This window comes from Nannospalax galili, unplaced genomic scaffold (assembly GCF_000622305.1).
Source record: "Nannospalax galili isolate Female #2095 unplaced genomic scaffold, S.galili_v1.0 scaffold116, whole genome shotgun sequence".
NCBI classification, from domain to species: Eukaryota; Metazoa; Chordata; class Mammalia; order Rodentia; family Spalacidae; genus Nannospalax; species Nannospalax galili.
The window spans coordinates 444787-462665 of record NW_008340206.1 but is presented as its reverse complement, the minus strand read 5'-3'; the positions used below and the strand labels follow the sequence as shown (position 1 = coordinate 462665).

General features: G+C 39.7%; 1 protein-coding gene across 1 annotated transcript in view; it reads right to left on the bottom strand.

Moving 5' to 3' along the window:
- The window catches only part of Ctnna3 (catenin alpha 3), a 1668564-nt gene that overhangs the window by 1264904 nt on the left and 385781 nt on the right, over window positions 1–17879 (bottom strand). The window lies entirely within an intron of this gene.

Here is a 17879-nt window from a genome sequence, read left to right as displayed (position 1 = left end):
GTTGAGCCACGAGTATTCTTTCTACTGCATTGTTAATAGTCCTTTAAAAATGGGGAGAAGATGGGAAAGGGTGGGAGGAGAGGGAAGTGGGTTGTGAAGGAAAGGGACGGAGAACCAGAGCAAAAGGATTTTAAAAAGGGGTGGGCAAAACGGCTCAGTGGGTAAACGTGCTTACTGCCAAGTCTGATGCGTTGAGTTAGATTCTAGGACTCACAAGATGGAAGAGAAGAACTGACCTCCACAGTTGTCCTCCAACTCTGCTCTAAACACACACACCACACACACACACACACACACACACACACACACACACACACACAAAATACATAATAACTTTTAAAGTAGAAGCAGTGATAATAAACTAAAGAAAACCGCTTGCTAAAAGCTCTTGTGTGGGGAGTTGTTGGCAGGAATGAGATCGACGTACCACTGGGTTTACTGATCCACAGGACGTTTAGGTGATAAGGGATTACAAAGCTACCTAAGAATTCAGCCAACTAAAACCCAGCTCCATCACGATGGAAGACTTTAAAAGCCACTGACTCTTCCAAGTATCTAGTAAGTATCCTCTTAAACTTTCACCATATTCTCATAGCTTTGACAGATGGAACGTAGGACAACACTGAAAGATAAAATTAATACTAAAAGAATGTTTCATCTGCATAATGAAACTGTGTCAAGCAGACACTGATTTTATGCAGTGCACTGTTATTAAGCATATAAACCATATATGTTAAACTTAGCAATACATAATGCCATCAAAGGAAATTCTATCACTGGATTCCATTCCAGACATTTTTGATGACAAACGGAGAGCATCCAACTTTCCAACTTAAAGAGACTATTAAAGGCAGGCAAGGAAGTTTGAAACTCCCCCAAGAAAGCACAAAATCCCTTCAAAGTCAGGATGCTTGGCTAACCCAGCCTCTATATCAGTACGATGTGCCCCACCCTGTCTGTTCACAAGGGGTCAGTTGACCCAAACCAGTACTCCCGACTCTTGGCCACACACTTACTATGTCTTTTATTACACTGCCTCCCCTATTGCTGGAGTTGCAACCCTGCCTTTGCAACATGTTAGAAAGACCAGGGAACATTATGGGGTCATGGGAAAGGAAAGGAGGTGAAGGCTCCCAGCCTTCTGTTAAAGCCCCCACACCAGGTGAGGGATCAAGAATTGCAGGATAATTACAAACATTCACGTGGACTTTCTTCCAGCTGTAAACTTGCATTTTCTAGGACTCTCACCAGAAACACCATTTACCAAAAAAAAAGGTATGTCCTAACTCAACTTGAACAACCCTAGTAGCTCCTGACTTCATCGTATTGGATTGTAATCCCATCCAAAGATATATCCAGGCCGCCCTATAATCTCATTTATCAGAAAGAAGAAAGGAAAAAAGGCAGCTTCACAATTTTTTGAGATATAACTTGAGAGCCATCAAAATGGTCTATCTGTCTACACCCAGGACATTTCATTATGACTTCCTTGATTCACCATACCCACACTCGGATATGCCTTATTCTTTACCTGGTTGTTTCACGGCTAACAAAGCTGAGGTCCAACCTGCTTAGACAACCCTTTCTCTTAACTCTGTGCTTAAAATCTATACTGACAGTGTATTTTAGGGGCTGGGGAGTTGGCTCAAGAAATAAAGCACTTGCCATGCAACTGGGAGGAGTTGAATTGGGATCCCCAGCACCCACATAAAATGCCAAGTGGGCATGGTGGCCTCCTGTAACCCCCTCAATCAGGATGCAGAGACTGACGGTCCGCTGGAGTAAGCTGACAAGTTGGGAAAACCAAATCAGTGAGCTCTGGCTTCCATTCACAGACCCTGAGTCTCAATATATGATGTGGAGAGCAATGAAGAAGGCATTTGATGTCCACCTCTGGCCTCCAAATGCATACACACACATGTAAACACACACGTTCACGTACACACACAAAGTTTATTAAATATCAACCCTCTGAAGAGCCCACACCCTCATCTCATATGTCCTGTATTCTTCTCTGAGCACCTTTTTATTTTAATAATCTCTAGTTTTGCTTCAGACTGGTTCATCCTAAAATTTTTCTGCATCAAAGTCAAGGACCCAGGTTTACCTGGGTTGACGTCCCTAAAAGATGAAGGGCCGTTCTCAGTCACTGCAGATAACAGATGGAGCTGTGCCACTGTCCTTGTGGCTGTTGACACACTTCTTTGTAAGAATAACTGGACATCCACATGGCTAAGATGGTGCCTTAGAAGGGAGATCAGGTCGGATGTGAATTCTAAGCATTCAAGAAACTGTGAGATTGGAGAAATAGCTCTGCAGATCAGAGTGCATAATGCTCTTTCAGAGGCCCCAAGTCCAGTTTCTAGCACCCACACCCAGACAGTTCTCAACCGCCTGTAACTCCAGCTCAGGCAATCTGACTGCTTCTCCTGGCCTGCTCAGCTAACTCCACTCACATGCACATATCCTCACATAGACACACCTTTTTTAAAATCCTTTAAAAAAACAAAAAAGAATTATGCCTTCTAGAGACCACAGGCCTTCCACGTGAAGCAAATAAGGTTAATCTACCTCCCACAATGTAACTAGCTTTCTTCAAACCCCACAGAGACTGGCATTCTGCTTAACAAATACAACCTTCAGCAGACACATAGCAGATCCCACATCTGCACTGTACCGCACACACTGACACAGGCTGCTTCTCCATCTGCGGGACACAGCATATGCCAGTAGGGTGGCTCACAGTAGGCTTGGAGAAGAGTCAGGTAGCACTGGCAGCACCTCAAGCCCACTCACGGCTTCCTTTTCTCTTCCACTGTGCTCGGAGGCTTTTGGTCTTTGCTCTTTTGATTCCTGTCTGCTAAATTATTCATTTAACTCTGAGTGGTCATTCGTGGCTAACGAAGCTGAGATTCTGTGAATATATAATTTGTGCACAATCCAAACTGCTTAGATGTCTGTCATCAACCTAAGATAGCATGTTTTGCCTTCATCGAGATTCTCTCCTGCATTTAACAAGTGGAAAGGGGAGCCTGTGTCAGTTGATGGGCGCAAAGCAGAGGAAAATTCAAACTGAAAATGTTCAAACAATTTTCCAGGAACAGCTATGCAATTTCAAGACAAACTAGAAATACGAAGCTCCTTGTTTGAACCGCAGATAGCTCAGTGAAAAGGCACTAGCCCCCCAAGCCTGACGATCTGGAATTCAATCCCCGAGACTCCCATAAAAAGCCAGATCCGTGGTAGCACACATCTGCAATGACAGAACTCCTAGAGATGATAGGGAGGAGAGCCAGAGACAGTAGAAGAGTCTAAAAGCTCATGGGAGAGGCAGCCTGAAGTAGGCAACACAGCAGCAGAAACAAGAGACCCTTTCCTCAAGAACGCAGAAGTTGAGAACCCCTAGTAGTGACTTTTACAACATAGACATAATCTGGACTTTCACCTACACTTGCAAGCAAAAAGGTTATTGATTATAATGTAAACAAGCTCACTTAGCCATGTCCTCTTTTGACTAGGCACCTGACTTTAATCCCTCAGGACCCCACCTCGCCTTCCACCCAAGATGGTGAATGAGCGTGGATGTGCTTGATTAACATGTCAGAGCAACACTGAAAGCAGTGTGTAGTGAGAAAAACGGAGGTCTGTTTGACATTGTGTGTGGGGTTTGGGGTCTAGGGACAGAGGACAAGTTTCTCCGCTGGGATGGGAGTGAACCCTAGCTTCTACTTCCCCAACTGAGGCTGGAAATACTGCTTCAATAAAAGTATGGTGGAAGCCTGTCTAGAGCGCACAGTTCCAAGAGATAGCTGAACGAATCGGTGGTTCTCAGAGTTCAGGCCCACTCTTGGCCTTAAAACTAATGCTTCTTTATTCAGGTATAATTCTAATGTGGCTTAGAAATACTGCAAGAAACAGCTTTCAAAAATCGTCCTCTAACATCCACACGTGTATACTGTGGCATGTGCACACACAATGAAAAAAAATGCATTTTGTTACACAGTGACTCTGAGTAGCTGATGTGCTAGGAACATTTTCTTCATAATCAATAATGTCCTCATCAAAAGGTTTCTGTTTAGAAAATAGTAAGACTTACCCTTTTCCCTTTTCAATTGGTCTCAGAAAATAAGTTTCAAGTTCCAATCATATTTTAGCTTAAAGTTTAATTAGGGTTCAAAATAGAATTGCCTAACAATGCTGTTGCCTTTACTATAAATAGCAAGAAGTGCAAATGCATTTTTAAAAAATGATAGATCTATGGCTAGATTCGGGCAACCTGAAATCTAAAACTTAACTGTGTAGATTGCCTCTAACAAAATCTATAGGTACAAAACTCTAGGGTCATGATGGTCACTACGAGATTTGATTATAAAACAGTATTCGACATCCTGAGAAACAAAACCTGGTGTTGTCTTATGGCCCACACTACTAACTAGATTTCATCAAACATTATATCCTAAAGCAAATAAATCTAAATTTTACCACCCTTCATACTTTGATGAGAGTAAAAGAAACTCCCTCCAAATTAAAGCTGGAACTGTATGACCAACCACTGCTAAAGATCATATTTGATAAATATTCATAGTTTGTAGACTACTTGACTTTCCCTGTTTCAACTTAGTCTCAGAATATTTCTTAAATAAGCATCAATCCATTTCATACACTGCTTTATCCAACAGATTGTCCAAGCTAGATAAAAAAAAATTGCTCTAGGGAGCAGAAACAGAAGAAAAGTGGTCAGAATTCATCATGTTACTGGAGTTCGGGTCACAGCCTAGACCCCGGAAGCCCTCACAAGCAAGCCTTAGTCACCACCTCCAAGAGGTCAATGAAAACAAAAGGAAATTTATTCAATATGGCCACATTAGGAAGATGAACAAAGAGATCCAAAACCATCCCCCAAATGCATCTTCTGGGCCCTGGCATGAGGTTAGGTTTAAAAGAGAAGAAGTATGCATAACTGAGCAGTCCTGGTCAAGGTGTGGTCGCACCTAGCAATAGCTCTACTCAAGGCTTTCCTGTAAGGTGGTCTGACATGTTAGAACTGTGTGACCTCTTTCCAGGAGACAAGCTCCCCTTCCAGATGGCACCAGCCTCCAGCCTTTTCCTTCTCCCAACACGAGACTCCTAGAGAAATATCAGCTTCTTGGGGTCCACTGTTTCAATGCTCTGATAGGCAAACGAAGGGTACTCTTTACAATAGCTTCATTCCCCCAGGCACAGCTTCAGTCAGTTTAAGTAGTAACTGTGACCTTCCAAAGGCTTTTCAACAACCTGATAACATGGTATCATACAGTTATAAAAAGGTAAACATTAAGAATCTGTGACTACAAAGGCTGATTGATCAGAACTTCAAACACATGGAAAGGTTGGAATGTTGCAAGTCTAGAGCCAAATTATCTTGGGCCATCTTTAGTATCCTTCACAGCCATTTACTGCCCTCCTCTGCCTGTGACCTAGCATCTCTGCAACAATCAGTAAATCCTATAGAACGTACAGACAGATATCTAGTTTCCACCAACCCCAAAGGCTAAGAATGTGCCCAGACAGCATCTGAGGCCTACATTCCCCTACTTTATTATGACTTGCCTACCTCATGTTTCCATTGATATGTTTGGAAAGTGTCTTTATTTATGACTTTCTTTGTCCTGTTTACTATAGAAATTCATGAAACTGTTACCACATTGGAACATGAAATTTGGGGTATCCTGAATCTGTGATCCTGGGCCATAGTCACTCCGATTTGTTTTTATTGGCTACAGAATAAACTATCTCATCTCCTTTGATGTGAGAGTTGTGTTTTTGTAGTGACAGAGGCAGCCACAGGAACACTATTTAAAGCTAGTGACCCTCTATTTGTGCAATCACTTAAATTAATACTATTTAATGAAAAATTTACAGAAATGGTGAATTACTTATATTAGTTTACATATCACATATATACCTAATGTCAAATAATCTACCTTATAAAATGAATTCATATATATATGTATGTATTTGAATGCCCAGAAGCTAACAGCTGATTCCTTCTGACTGTCTCTACTCTTTATGTATCTACCGTCTCCCAGCTCACCTCCTTGTCCTGCTGGTAGTATGATGTCACCACTCTACTGGTAGCATGATATCACCACTGTCCCAGTAGCATGATGTCAACACTGTCCCAGTAGTATGATGTCACCACTCTACCGGTAATACGATGTCACCACAATTCTGTACACATATGCACTTGACATCTAAGCTTACGTGGCCTGTTTCCTGCCTCTCACCCTTTAGAGCGTTCACAATCTCAATCCTCTCCTTCCATCAAGCTATCCTTTCGATTTCAACCACTTCATCCTTATCATTTTTTATTTGAAGCTTTACAAACATTCCTTGCTTCTTCTTGCCTCCCTTCAACATTGTGAAATAATATGCACAGCACAACAGCTTAATCTTCCTCCCAACATCTGCTTGACTTTGTCCCTGCCCTAATCAAACAGCCTCCATTAAAAATTAAACCCAAATTTCCTAGTTTGGCATTCAGTATGGTTCCAAAATTTGGTTTTCAACCCAGGTTACCAACCATCCTCCTACTGTAGATAACTATCATATAGTGTCAATGAGGATGAGCCAGAAATATAATTTCATTACTGCTGGAAGACACAAATTCAATCCTCCCTCTTTGATAGAGGAAAATATGAACTTAGAAATTTGATTTCCTTCAGGAGGAAATAGGCTTTTATTAGAAGGAAATTATAAAGCTAATCTCTGACCTCAAAGTACTTTCTCCAGATACATACAATGAAATGTCCTAATCACTGCTAATAAGGGAGCCAAACGTGTAAGCTCTCGACCTAAACAAAACACACCGACTTACTGGCCCGTGACAGCAGCACGGCAGCTCTGGCACTTCGACCTCCACACTCTCCTGCTGTTCATTCTTGATGGCGTGTTCTTAGCTGAAGCCTTTTACTAGATAAGGATGTACTCCATGATAAATAATCTTTAGATCCAGTTATATACCTAATTACAAATGCTTGTGTTTTTAAAGGGACTAGAGTTTATAGAACCCCTTTACATAACTGTGAAAAGCCATATGTCTAGGTAAGGTTTCTCTGAGAACAACTGGTCTTTGCCCAAGATTTATCTACATGCCCAAGATTTATCTACATGGTAAAAATACCAGACTGGTGGAACTAACCTTCTTGGATGTTTAACAGACATACTTTGAGGCCTATACTAATTTGGTCAGAGGGACATAAAGGACAGTTTTTGCTCCTTGCCCTCCTAGGTCGACTAGTTCCAGGGGACTATGAGCATCTCTCAAAATGTCCTGTAATGGTGGTGCATCACCTCTCCTCTTGATCAAGGAGGCTGAGGAGACCCCACCAGATGGACTTGAACCAGTGTCCAGTCTACAAAGAGGAGGATCAGCATAAAGGAGACATTTCCTCCATGCTTCCAAGCAAAGCCAGCCAGGGTCAAGCAGGACCTTTGACTTATCTTCACATAGGCGGAACTGGTAAAAGAAAGGAGCCAGGGGCTCCTTCAAAGCCCATGTGACCCCTGAGGAACAGATCCTCAAATGACCTTAAGAGTAAAAATAAATTCGTTTATCTGGGCCAACTGTATGGCCTTAAACACCCAAAAGGAAAGTATAACCAAAGATTAAAAGGGTCAATATAATTTCATAAGAGTCCACATGCATAGCTAAGGGCTACATAACAAGCAACAAGGCCAGACAGACGATACCTTCTTTTGAGTTGTTGTCCAGGGTGGCCAAAGTGACTCCCAGATAGTAACCCAGCATAGAACTGGGAAAATGAACAGCAGACCCCAATCTTATCCAAAGGAATATTGACAACTGATTACTGCTATATCAGGAACAGCTGACCCTCCTAAAACAAAGACCTCTAGAAAGGATGACTAGATTCACCAGAAGGGCAAGTAGTGGGGTATCAGAGTGCCAACAGCACAGCAGACAGCAGGGATATCAGAGTATAAGGGCTCTAGTGGGGGGACAGAGGCTATGGGAGGGTGCTATCTGGGAAGTGGGTGTATAGTCGAATGAGATGGTTTGGGATGTTCTGTGTGATATATACACACACACCACAAAAAAAATCAAATATTTTTAAATGTATTATATTTGAGGAGAAAGCATGGAAATTTATGTCATGTTAATTAGTAGAGGTGATAAACGTTACCACTGAAATCTGCCCGATGACTTTATAGACACACAGGCACCAAGGATCCAAGTGCAACCAATTATGGCTAGTAATAGTCAGATACATACAGATTAGAGATGCACGCACCAACATCTCAGTGTTAGTAGCGAAAACAATGAGTCTTTCTGCAGGGAACAATATATTCTAAAACAAAATGGAGATCTTTTTTAAAAGTTAAAAAACTCATTCAATATTATGTTATGTCTTATAGGGTTTATACTGAGTACAATATTGTATAACTGTAATAATTCAACTGTAAACCTAAAAATTTATAGCCAATTCTGAAAAAGATGCATCCTAGCTCAGAAAATTGTTATTGAATATGTCAATGCTGATGTAATGAAATGCTTCTTCTAAGTATGTGGTTATTAAATAAATAATCTTTTTAAAAAGTTCTTCAACATTTAGCACCTAGATCATTCCCTTTCCCTAAAGCCTTGCTTTTGCTGTAGAATATAAGAGCCCGAGAATGTGGGTTCATCAAACACAGAACTTGTCGGAACACCAGTTAGACACACACTTGCACAGGGTAGAGCGCCTCTGTAATAATATACAAAGAATGGTTTAAACAGTTACTTCTGGGGGGAAGGTAAGGGTAAATACACATTGAAATAGCGATACAAAGGAAGGGGGTGGGAATTTCCCTTTGGCAAAAAGGGAAAAATCCAGTCCCACAGACACCACCACTTTCTTTCATTAACTTTGAAGAACTTAGTGATTTTTCTCTGTTCTTGGAAATATATGTAAATCTTTTTTGAAGCTACATAAGCTTCTTGCCACTTTCCAACCCTGGGATGTCCTTCTCAGGGGCCCCGGAGCCATCCCTTTGAAATGTAATCATCAAAGAAGACAGTGTCCCAATCTTCCAGTGACTTGGAGAAGATAGGAGCCTAAGTTCTACAGGTATCTGGATCCAGGTTGGAAACATTCTCCCTATCAAAGATATAAGAAGCTTCATTTTCCTTTGCATGATAGCAGTCGGCACTCATAGATGGTGGTCCCAATTTCCAGGTGAATTTAGAATGAATTCTCCTTGCAAAAAGCACTTTCAAATCCTCTTCCTTGTGACTTGGTTCTTTGGTCACAGCTGCCCCCATTTTCAGGGCAAAGATCACACAACTGGAGATTACATACACAGCAACTCACCCTAGCCTCCCAGAACTCTACCCTAGCCAGCAGGAAACTAAACACTACACACAAACAAACTCGCTCTAACCATTAAAGGACTTCTCTCAAATGGAGAACACCCTCCAGAGTGAGCTCCAGGCAAGCCAGTGGCCATGGTTATAAATCAAGACCCTACCTCAGAAAATCATTTTTAAAAGTACTAAACAAACAGTACTAAATAAAAGGAGGAAGTGGAATTCTGCTATGCTATGATATGGAAGACTCGATTCACCTTTTTCAGACAGGTAAGGTAGAAAGGAAGAGCCAGAATATAAACAATGTGATTATTATAAAAAACCAAAGAGCTTGTTTTTATTTTCAAATTTTTATGTAAATGTATTTTTTAAAAATCAAGAAAGCTTCTAGGAAAACCTCAAATTGCACCCCCCATCTCCAAAATAAAGCTTATATTTCCTAAGTAAAATTCAGTGGATCAGTAATTTAAAAGAATCTCAAAAACAAGTTTAAAATACGCTTCTGATAGTCATAGGCAAAAAAATTCTTAAAATAATGAGCATTTTGAAAGATAAAAAATACCTATGAAATCTAAAATGTTTGGAGGAAAGTAAAAAAGAAAATAAACTAAATGTATTCGTATTATAAAAGGACAGCAGAGTTAATGCCAAGAAAGTAGAAGGTAATAGTTTAAAAGCACAAGCTGGCTTGTAGTTAAGGCACTGGCTACTCTGGTAAAGGACCTGAGTTTGATTGGTAGCACCCACATGGCAGCTAACAACCATCTGTTACTCCAGTTCCAGGGATGTGACACTCTCTTCTGACTTCCACAGGCATTGCACAGCATGAGTGCACTTGCATGCATGCAGGAAATACACTCATACACATAAACTGAAAATAATAAATACAATTTTTTAAATCTTAGATAATGAATAATCACTACTAAAAGTAATATATACAAAGAAAACAGAAAACGTCAATTTTAAAAATTTAAATAAGAAAGAAAATATGTTCCTGGTGTCATTCATTTATTGTCTTTTCAAAATAAATGTGTATAAATATATAAGTGAGTTACAATATATTTTCATATACATACACATTGAGGAATAATTAAATTAAGCTAATTCGCTTAACTTGCTTATGATTTGTGATCACTCTACAGAATTTTATTGAGATTTTCTTTGTTTTTGTGACAACCCCATAGTTACTTAAAAGGCAGATGTTCCCTGTTGTATGCACATTTCTACACATCAGATCAAGTTGCAAACTATCTATTGTGCATACAAAATGCCCATGGGTGTACTTACATACATGCAGGCAAATACACACATACACATAAAATTAAAATAATAAATAAAATATATATAACAAAGGAAGCAACATGACTGATTTTTTTAAAAATAATAATACATAATAAGAAAACTGATCTATGTTGCTACCGCTGTACTATGCCGTAAACCAAGCTGATTCCTGTCAGTGTTAAGTGTGAATCACCTCTTCCTTGTTCAGTCTTTCCATGGTCTTCCATATTTGTTTTTCTTTCATGCCTTTTCTCAGTCTGTATTTTCCACTGAAGTGTCCCTTGTTCAACACTAAACTAACACTAGAGAGAAACACTACTGGGGAATCCTCCCCAGAGACAGTACTCTGACACCTGCTGGGTACTGGAAGGAAACTTAGTCCCCTGTTTGACTTCAATGTCTGATTTGTTATTCTTTTTAAGGTTGTGCGTGTGTGTGTGTGTGTGTGTGTGTGTGTGTGTGTGTGTAGGATACCTTGGACTTGGAGTTACAGGAGGTTGTCTGCATCCCAGTGTGCGTGCTGGGAACCAAACTGTTCTCTGGAAGAGCAGCCAGTGCTCTTTAACCACTTGGCAAACTCTCCAGTCCCATCATTCCTTTATTTAAAATGTGTTTATTATTAATTTATGTATATGAGTATTTTGCCTGCAAGTGTGTAAGTGCATCTGTGCCACGCAATGCCCACAGAAGACAGAAGAGGGTGTCAGATCCCCTGGAGCTGCCATTCCATATGGATTGTTAGCCACCATGCAGGTGCTGGGGACCAGCCAGTGCTCTTCACCTCTGAGTCATCTCTCCAGACCTATCATTCTTTTTTGTAGTTGGTTTTGTTTTGTGTTTTGTTTTTGTTTTGTTTTGTTTTGTTGAGACAAGGTCTAACTAAGTAGCCTAGGCTGTCAGAAACTCAATATATATTTGAGGCTAGCCTTGGACCCTTAGCAATCCCCTTGCCTCAACTTCCTGAGGGCTGGGGTTTACAGGAATGAGCAGCCTCCTCTGACTTTGGTTTGTTATTTTTATCTCCTAAACATATATGCAATCCTTATGATAGGATATAATATTATTTCCTTTTTGAACTTCTATAAGGCATATAACAATGTGGAAACATATCAGATACTCAATAATTACCAATGATTAACTCGTTATCTTGAGATTCATAGTACAAATGCATCACAACAATTTGGTGTTTGGGTTTCTGGGGTCCTCTCTTATTTTAAAAACAAATTGTTTTAAAAATATATTCTGTATTTATTTTACCTTTCTTCAATTTGGGAGAGAAAAATAAGTGTAATTACTACAACTAGTCACTTAAGATGTTTCCCTAGACTTGATAGCATGTTTTTGCTGTATAATACTAAGCACAATGTATATCTAATAGTCCCAAGAGTCCAAGAGCAAAGATGGTCTGCTAATCATGACTATCCATGTATTTTGTTTACAAGGCATTTAATCCCTTCATTTTTAATCATCAAGATAAAAGAGATCTTGTCTATCTCTAATTGGGGAAATGTTTATTACACACATTAAAATCTCCTTGGGTTCTTAGGCACTAGCAATTCATTATCATTTCAACAGATGTACCTTAAGCAATTATTAGATACTCAACACTGCTAGATCATGAGCAACACAAATAGGAATAAAACATCAATCCTCCATTCATAAACACATCACCTCATAGGGAAACACAGCTGCATAACTAAATGTATGCATTAAACTGGAAACCTAATGGTTGACCGTTTGTCACAAAGGCTATCTGTTGGAAAGAGAAATTGGTGCAGGGGTCATGAGCAATAAGCGCAGGTTATAACTCTCCCAATTCCTGTTTATTCGACCTGGTACAAATTGTACAACTTGGCAGGACAGCGCCTTCCCTAAGTTCCCTAAGTTCTGGAAGATTCTTGATAGCTTTTTTTATTTAACTTTTCTCTTCTGTAGAGCTTATGTCAGGATATTTTTGAGCCTACCCCGCCATCTTGTATGTTAACTATTTTTCAAAATATTTTGTGTGTATGTCTATGGAAAAATCTTTTTCAGTATTTTTAAATGTTTATTGTCATTTTATGTGTATCAGTGTATTGCCTGTATGTACGTAAGTACACCCATGTCATACAATGCCTGTGGAGGTCAGAAGAGGGTGTTGGATTCCCTGGAACTGGAGTTACAGGTGGTCATTAGCCACCAGGTGGGTGCTGGGACTCGAACCCAGGTCCTCTGCAAGAACAGCCAGTGCTCTTAACCACTGGACAATCTCTCCAGCTCCATCTTTTCAGTATTTTCAGATTACTGGTTCTCTACCTAATCATGTTTTACCTGGTCAATTGATCTTATGTTTTTCATTTTAGTTTAGTATTTCATTATTATTTAATATTATTATTTATTATTTAGTCCTGCCCGCTCAATGTTTCAAGTCTTTTAGTCCTTCAACACACCCACAATTTTAACGAATGCATGTGGAAATCATGTATATGTAGTATATACCTGACACACATTTATATTCAGCACCCTATCAGTTCAGTCTGTAGTGCGTAGGTCTGCCTCTGGACTTTGTTCTTTTGGCAAGTGTCACTCACAATGGCTTACCTATTTCTGTGTTATGAGAACTTATCTTCCTTGGAACTATATGGGAATTTTTTTTCAAAGACTGGGCACAAAGTGCAGAAAGAATTTGAGCTTACTTCTGCCAGGTCCCTTGAGGTATTGCCAAGATAGGACAACTTTAAATTAGATTTTCTGCTGAGGTTTTAGAGGCTACACAGATAATATGAATTCTGACCCAAAGTCCACATAAGGATAGGTTCTTGGTTAGAAATTGCCCAGGATATATTCTGTTCTTTGGAGGCTTGGGGGATAGAGATGGGTGGATAGGGGAGGGTGTGAGTGTGTTTCCCTGAGCCACCCAAGGCCAAGGCTAAGCTAGTCAAGTTTTCTATTTCTTGCTGTTAGGGGCTAATGTTTTCCTCATTAATCTAACAAGAGGATCAAACTTTAAGATTTCCAAGCTTCTTGCAAGGATCTCTATGTTACAATCTGATGAGCAAAATACAGTTTCTGTTTTTTTACCCTCAGTTGGTCTTTCAAATTTTAATCTTTAGGCCATAAAAGAAAAGAAATTCCCCTACATTTCAGAGCAACACTGGTGCTTAGACTGTCTGATTTTGAAATTTCTTTATATCTGCTCTCAAAAAATTTCCTAGTTTTTTTCCTCATTGTACTGTCTTATTACAGAGAGTCTGACAAGCATTTCACTTACAGTCACTTCTATCCCTCACGATAAATTCATGGCTTGGTTCAAAGTTAGGTGAAAACTTTATGAAGCACATTAATTTCCAGTTGGATAAAGAAGAAAAAAATAGGAGTAGGAGAAAAGTGGCCTTCGTTGCAAGAGCACAGAATGAGTTATAGCATACTTATACCCACTTAGTATTTCATTATTATTTATCTAGCACTATGTTCAACATCATTGTAGGTACTTGGAGCTGTGACTAAACAAAGGCATATAAATGATGATACATAAATGAATAGATAAAAGAAAGAAGAAAACAATGTAGCATCTCTGAAAATAAGAAAAACCTATACATATATACTTTATTATCATTATAACTAGAGGAGGCAGACAATTCCTGTCCATTGTGATTACAGTGGCCGGTTTTATTTTCCTTCTACCCCAGGGAATATATATCCCCTAATGGACTATAAGTTTCCAAGGCAATCTTCACAGGCAAAGTTTCTTGCTTAATGATATTTCCAAAATTCTATTGATCTACAATGTGGCACCTCTCAGCTCTCATTCAGTCACAAATGCAGAAGAAACACTCTATAATTCACATTGGCCTTTCCAATAAATCAATCGATTTAGGCTGTGAAGTGTTCTAATTCGACTTCTATTTTCTTCACCAATAAATCTTGAGTTTCATATCCACAACCAGCCATGGCCCAGAATGACAGATTTAACAAAGGCTTCATCCTGATAGCTGTGGAGTAAGCATTCTGCTGCATTTTCACACCATAAACATTTAATGAGACTTGCTCCCAGCAGAGTATTTCCTACATCCATTTATTTCATCACAGTATATTTGCAGGAGCAAAACAGAGCAAAGGTTATTTCAGATCCTCCACCAATACAGCTTCCTGTAAATAATATAAAGTACATCCATTTAATTCACAAAATTATTGTTAAAAGGTTAACTGTTGAGTAAATTCTGTTTTATCTAGTTCAGATTGCCTTGGTAATTATTTGTAACTTGGATATTTTTTTCAGCCCTTTGGTACTAAACCCTATCTCTGACTGTAACTAAATTTCCAAAGCTGTTATGACAATATGAAGATCTTGGAGAAATATTTGACATCCCGCCTGTTTGTTGTTTGCCATATGAAGCCTTCTGTTCTTGAAAAGACACCTCGCACTCTCCTCCTCTCTGGCCTCTGCTATTTCTTACCTATAGCATTCACTTTCAACTAAGTAAGAAAATAAAGATGTCCCAGATGGGGCCCATTGGAAAATGTAAGGACAAATGAAGTCTTTCATGGGTGCATCTCTGGACACAATTCTGTTTAGCACTGTGGAATTCTGCCCATCCACTCTGGAAAGTTCCATACCACTGTAGAAGCATTCCCGGAAAACAGTTTCTACTTAAATGACCCGTGGACAGAGTCTTATCCAGCAGAAAGATTTGGTTGCATTTATAACCCCTCTGATGACTCACATAAACTAAGAACCTTAGCATATATTACGCCAAATTTTGATTGAGCACATTAAGTTCGAGCTGGGAAAACTAAGTAACTGCAGCTACAAATTCTCCTTGGATCGGAGAGACAATAGTCATATCCCGTCTACTCCTGTTCACTGGCTTTCTGGTGAGCGACACATAGAACTTACGTCTTAATTTTATTTTCTTTAAATTAAGAATAAAATTGCTTTATGGTACTACTTTAATAACTGAGTGAGTAATTAGTGTAAAATGTTTAGCCAAAGATCTAGAGAGATGCTCAGCAGTTTAGAGGGTTTGCAAAGTAATCATGAAGACTAGAGTTCAGATCCCAGCATCTACTTAACAAGCCAGGCATCCAGCACAGGTCTGTGACCCCAGCTCCAGGGGGAACAGGGACAGGAAAATAGATGGGCCTGGTTGACTTCCAGCCTAGCCAAGGAAACAAGAGCTCTGGGTTCAGGAAGAGACACTGCCGCAAATGAATAATTGGAGAACAGTAATGAAGGAGCACCTGACACCCTCTTCTGGCCTCCATGTGTGTACACAGGTATGTACACCACCCCACAAACATATGAATGAATAAATACCAAGTTTTAAAATGTTCAGTCATCAAGAAATGTTTTATATTCTATTGACTGTGAGGCTAATACTTCACTGGTATTTCTAATATCTACTATTATGACTGATCTAAAAAGTGAGGTTATTAACCTTATTTTGAAAACAAGGCATGCATATAAAATACACAGGACTACTGAACTGACTGTTCATAACAGAGCAAACATTGGGTGATGGGGGATTATTAGCATCTCCATTCATCTTCTACCTTATTAGACAGAGTTCCCAAAATCTTCACACAGCAGATAACTAGAAATCTTACAATTTTTCACATGAGAAAATACTTAGGAAGCTATTAATATTGGATTAGAAAGGAAGACCCTGTTTAAAGACAAGTAATTAAAAGAAAGGTAAGCTATTCTTAAATGTATTAACTATCTGACTGAATAATGTTAAGAATAAAGTGTGTATTTGTTCAGCTATCAGTAAAACTTTAGTAAATTTCATCATGATGATTTCTTTCATTATGGAAGAATGCACCTCCAAGTTGTCTCTAATGATGTTAAAATTGATTGGTTATTTACCATGTGGCAATCACTGCTCTGCACCTTTGTGCCTATGTTATTCACTCATTGATCCTCACAACACTGTGATGTAGGAACTGTTATCAGCCTCACATTATAAATAAAAACACCATAATCTCCCAAGGTCACAAAACAGAAACCCAGGAATCAAGGTGCTAGAATTCTTATCCTTGGATGCCACAATATGCTACCTCCCACCGTGGAACTACATGTCTAACTGCAATAACCAATGATCTTTGACATCATATTTGAAGGTCTGATGAACATCTCAACCTCAACTTGTTAAAAATCGAGTTTCTGGGGAGCTGGAGAGATGACTCAGCAGTTAAGAACATTGACTGATCTAGCAGAGGATCTGGCTTTGATTCCCAGCACCTCACAGCGGCTAACAACCATCTGTAACTCCAGTTCCAAGGGACTCCAACACCCTCTTCTGACCTCTGCAAGCACGGCACAACACAGGTGCACTAACACACATGCAGACAATAGAAATAAAAAATAATAGTAAAACATTTTCAAAAATTGAGTTTCTGATCTTCTCATAACCAGCCTTCCCCTAGCCTCCCTCATCAGTGTTAATGAAACTTCATCCACCTAGTTGCTCAAATTTTAAAATTTAAATACCCATGCTACACAAGAGGTAAAATAGCTTCCCCTGCCTTCCAAATAGAGCTTACTGTCCAGCTGTGAACCGGGCTATCCTCACCTACACAGAGCAATCCCCCTGATTCCAGAGTGGAGGAGTTTCACAGGGCACGTGACCTACATTCAGCAATGGAAGATGCAGAAAGGCCTGGGTACACCGGCTGATGAAGGCACTCTAAAGACTGCTTCCTAAGAATCACTGTGGATCTTACTGGGTCTGTGGACTTCATCCTACCACTTGCCTTCCCAGGCATTAATTCCTAGTAATGCCTTGGATTGAAAATTCCATTCTGTGATGCTGCACAACACTAGCCATGACTCTGCCTTTTGGCTCATGCCCCACATCCATTCTGTTGTAATCCAGCTGACTCTACTCAGCCTCACTGTTCCATTAACATGCCCATGTGAGGGGGGAATAAGTTGATGCATAAAATATGTAAGGTGGACCCAGATTCCTATAACAGTTTCCCACCTGGTTTCCAGCTTTTCAACTTTATTTTCCTTGAGTCAATATATTTCTTTTAACATATAAGTTTCACTGTGTTAAAGCCTTATAACAGATTCTCAGTTGGCTCAGAATAGAAGTCTGCACAGCCTTTATAACCTGGTCCTGCTGGCTGTCTACCTTATCTGTAACTTCCCCTTGCTGACTCTACCCAGGCTCCCTGGCTTCTGTGCTGTCACCAAAGCAGGGGAAAATGCCTTTGAGCCTTTGCTCTAGAACTCCACCTGCCCCATTCCTGGATCGCCTCAAACCTT